Source organism: Limulus polyphemus, unplaced genomic scaffold, assembly GCF_000517525.1.
Source record: "Limulus polyphemus unplaced genomic scaffold, Limulus_polyphemus-2.1.2 Scaffold172, whole genome shotgun sequence".
NCBI lineage: Eukaryota > Metazoa > Arthropoda > Merostomata > Xiphosura > Limulidae > Limulus > Limulus polyphemus.
The window spans coordinates 96,826-101,787 of NW_013665782.1; the positions used below are offsets into that span (position 1 = coordinate 96,826).

The window sequence follows — 4,962 nt, forward strand, 5'->3', positions numbered from 1 at the left end:
GTGCATGTGCCAGAATAAGTACATGCGCGCGCATGTACGAAAATAGGCATCTGTGCGCATATGTACCAAATTCAGCATAGCCTAGGGATGGGCTTGGAGAAAATTAGTATAGCCCTCTCATCCAGATATATTTTCTAGTTATCTGACTTTTCAGTTGCTGATGGTTTGATGCACATAGATAAATGACCTTTGCAGGACTGATTACTGAGATCCTGAGAACCAACACATCCAAGAGAAAGGTCTAGCCACTAGAAATATGCATATAATCTTCAGTTTAATGTATCTTGTGTTTATCATTAGCTTATAATTAATTTTGTATGTTCTTAATTGTAATTTTATAATGTAATATAACTGGTCTGCTATTATTCTTACAAAATATTGTTTGTTTTGCATAACGGTGTATGTTGTGGTTTATTTTTGGCTTATTATTTTAAGTTTCATAATATTTTAGTTTTTTGACTGGCTGTTGGGTTTGTGTTTCTCTTTGTATAGGTATTTTGGAATTTTACGTGTCATCTGAGGTAGATGATAATTAATATACTATTATGACCAGTAATGTTTAATTTTAATATTCAGGTCTCTAAGGCCCCTTAAATAAGGAAGGGTGTTGTCACTTTTCCATAATTCGTTTAGAATACCTCTTTAGTAAAGTATTTTTCTATAATTTCCATGTAGGTGTTTTGTATGTAGTTATCACATCCTTGTAAATCAGATGTTGAAAGGTCAGAAACATGTATTAGACCTTTTGCTTAGATAACGATTATCGCATAGAAACTTGTAACATTTTGACCCCTATGTTGGGGCCACTTCCTGTGGTGATGGTAGCTCATTTTTAAGTGGTGACACAAATAGTTGTACAAGTTTTGGTTCAAAATGTAAGATTCTCCATTCATACTAATTTTTAAACGTCTATATTGCAAATTTTACAATTTATTTTTTACGTTTGTTTGTTTGTTTTGAATTTCGCGCAAAGATACATGAGGGCTATCTACACTAGCCGTCTCTAATTTAGCAGTGTAAGACTAGAGGGAAGACAGCTAGTCATCACCACCCACCGCCAACTCTTGGGCTACTATTTTACCAACGAATAGTGGGATTGGCCGTAACATTATAACGCCCCCACGGCTGAAAGGGTGAACATGTTTGGTGTGACGGGGATTCGAACCCGCGACCTTCAGATTGCGAGTCAAGCGCCCTAATCACCTGGCCATGCCAGGCCTTATCTTTTACTCTGTGTGTACAACTGAGTGATTGACTCAATTACCTATGGGCATCGGTTACACTGATTACAGTTATGAAAACATTTAACTTATAAAAATTAATGTTTTATGATTATTACTGTTTTTGATTACTCAGGACTGCGATGGTTTTATTGTCTTGAAATTTTTACATGTTCTACTGTAATTTCTGTACAATGAATTCGAAAATAATATCCATTTTTCAGATTTTTCACAAAACGTCATATGTACTTTTACATAAGTGAATCATTTTAATTGAAATTGGTCACATTTTGTTATGCTCAAAATGTTGACAACCACTGGCTATAGATTTCTCTAGGCCAATCGTAATCGTTCTAGAAGCCACGAGAAACACACTGCTAGTATATAAATGGTTAACAGGCCGCATGACATGTCATTTCTGGATGGTATTTGTTTGTGTGTGCACTTTGACATTATTTTTTATTTCCCATATTATTTATTCGTCGCTATGGCAACAAGAGGTTGTGTAAATGACCCAAACATATTCTGTTATATTTGTAGCAAATAAACAAATGTAAAAAATTACAGAACTAGGCAAAAAAGCATTTTAGGCATACTTGGGAATAAAATTTGGGGACCAAGACAAATCATGGGCTCTTCACAAAGTTTGTACCATTTGTGTCAAAGAATTGAAACAATAGACTAAAGATAAGAAAAAAGTCTTTGCCTTTTGGAATTCAAATGGTCTGGTATGAGCCTAGAAACCACGGAGAAAACTGCTATTTTTGCTCATGTAATGTGCAAGGCTGGTGAACTATAACTTTTCACACAAGGTGAATTTAATGATTTGGGGAGAGATTTAGACCTTCCAAATAATTGATTCTTTAGAGATTTTGTGTCCAAACTTCGCACTAAGGACTCCCTTTTTCCAGGGACATCATTTTACTGGTACAGAAATCGCGAGAAAGAGTTTATACCATAAGAAACTTCACTGGTTTATTGCAATAATATTGCTGAATTAATACCAATGCTAGGAGCTGCAGTATATGAACCGAGTGAATGATGATTGTTCATTGATTCCTCCAAAAGAAGTCTAAAAGGTGTTTTGCTTCACAAGGTAACATATATGCATCTGTTCCTATTGCTCATTCGGTTCACTTGAAGGAAACATACGAAAATCTCGAACTTCTTAATAAGGTCAAATACAAAGAACATTATAAAGACTTAAAAGTCCTTTGTATGTTGTTTGGTCAACAATCCGGTTATACAAAGTTTCTATGTTTTTTTGTGTGAATGAGACACCAGAGCACGAAATCAGTGCTGGATAAAGAATGAATAGCCACACAGAGTCAGCCTGATACTAGGATTGGAAAACATTGAACATGAAAGTTTGACACAAAGAAAGTCCTATTACCTTCACTTCACATAAAACTGGGCTTGATGAAGACCTTAGAGAAAGATGGCGACTGTTTCAAGTACCTTTGTGAGCAATTCCAAGCTCTTTCAGAAACGAAACTTAAAGAAGGGATTTTTGTTGGGCCTCAAATTAGGAAATTGACTTTGGATGAACAGATCGAAAGGTCAATGTGGAAAGTTTAAAAAAGAAGCGTGGATTGCCTTTAAAGATGTTATTGACAATTTTTAGGAAACAACAAGGACACAAATTACGACAATATTGTCAATAACGTGCTCAATAAATTCAAAGAGTTGGGTTGTAATATGATCTTGAAAGTTCATTTCTTACACTCACTTGTTGACTGTTTCCCTGAAAATCTCGGTGCCGTCAGCAAAAAACAAGGGGAAGTTTCAAGAAAGTACCAGGGAAGGTGGAACATAGCATGATAGCTGATTACTGCCAGTCATTGAAATGGTATGTTCCAGACACAATACATAAAATAAAGACCACAACACGTAGTTTTGAGACTAAATGTCGTAGGTTTCACAAACACCAAATCAGGATGAATGAGGATGCATATTCATTTAACATCAATGTTCTTCCCTTTTCTTCAGTTTGTTTGTATTTTTGTTAACAAACATAATAATAAAAAAATGTTCATTGTGGCAAACGAAATAATAATTTGGTCTAAAAAATCCTTAAGTGATAGAAAAAAATATTATTTTCGAAATCTGTGTAGCTGAATTATTGAAAATCTTTTATTTAAACCAAAACAACTTTTATGCAATTTAAATTTGCAGGCCTGTGTTATCCAAACAATTGAGATATTGCTATTATCATTCCTCATTAGCACTTCCGATTTATTCATATTTGTCTAACTTAATCAATTAGTGATACCACTCATGAAAATAATCAACTAATCGAAATTTGTTTCTGATTGTTCTAGCTTCCAAATAATAAAAATACTGCCATTGTGATTTCTCATAAGCTTTTTAACAATTAATTGAAGTTTATTGACCCTTGGGACGGCATGGTACAGTGATTATGGTGGTTGCCTCATGATTCAAAGATTTGATTTCAATTGTCACTAACCATTCTCGTCCTTTCAGCTACAGGAACATTATATCTAATTTTGAACTGTTGATCCGAGGGAAAGCAACTGATCTGCAGGGTCAAGTACCCAATATTGAGCTACACTTTTACAAGTGAATAAGGAAATTGAACATGACAGGAAGTCAGTTACTACTGCTGTTCATGTGCACTCGAAGGTATGCATGCATCCTGCTTACACACAACTCACAAACATAAGGGTGTGGCATAGTGGCTGTTGATTATATAAATAGCCATAGTGATGGTTGTTGTTTACCTTGTTTGTACCAAACAAATTGTAGTTTTAAATTAAAATATCGCTTACTTATGACAAGTATGGTTTGGTCTGTTATTTCATTGGTGGTAGTGCCCAGGGTCACTGATGAGGAGTGGAATTTTCCGAAACTAGTCTGGCTCAAGACACTCCCCCAATGAAAGAATAGACCATTCCAAGTTTTTACTTGTTTTTAAACAAATATTTATTCGTTACTATTCCTGTTAATTCGTATTAACAATTAGTACATACAAAATACATTTCTTTAATACAACATGAATAACCTTTACTAATAACCCATTAATTGAAGCTTGAGAGTCAGAAATTCTATCTTCAACATAGTTGGCAAGGTGTACTTCTGTAGCTTGGATACTTTCAACATTTTCTCGATAAATCTGATGAAGAGGCGTGAGAAGATTCTGAAGTCTTGAGGAGCTCAGAAAACACATGACTTTCTGCCTCCGACATGAGTTTTTAAGCAACTTTTCTTCCTGTTCCTACGAATTACCAAATAGTATGCAGAACTACCCCCAAGTAGTTCTCACACCTTATTGGTCAATCTGTGCAACATCCCGGGCTAGTCCAAAACCATAACCAAAACTCTCAAGTGATTGGTTATTGTTATGGCGAGTTAGCTGGTCGCCTTCTTACTTGTACTATTACACTAGCCTCGTGTAAGGAATATATCATCAAAGTACCGCTTTTGCGTGTTAACATCAACTTTTTCGTAGCTTCCACAGTACTAACGAGTTGACGTTAGCAATTAATTACTGTCAATCAATGGTACTAGTGCATTTACTTTGTTGCTAGGCAATAGCGTCATTTTTTATAACTCTTTATAACTTATGATTCTCAATACCACTATGCTCCAGCTACTTAATATCGACGTAGTTTCTCAACGCTATATATATGGCTACGACAGCGGTAGTCACGTGCCGCTGGTAACACGTCATGATATTCTGGAACGATCGGGGAACATCACGAATAATCCAGTATGTGCTAGT

General features: G+C 35.3%; 1 long non-coding RNA gene across 1 annotated transcript in view; it reads left to right on the top strand.

Moving 5' to 3' along the window:
• The first annotated feature begins 147 nt into the window (after positions 1-147).
• The window catches only part of LOC111084923, a 14,038-nt gene continuing 9,223 nt past the window's right edge, over positions 148-4,962 (top strand). Inside the window, exon 1 of the long non-coding RNA XR_002609808.1 lies at positions 148-239. This is a non-coding gene — a long non-coding RNA (uncharacterized LOC111084923). The remainder of the gene's footprint in view (positions 240-4,962) is intronic.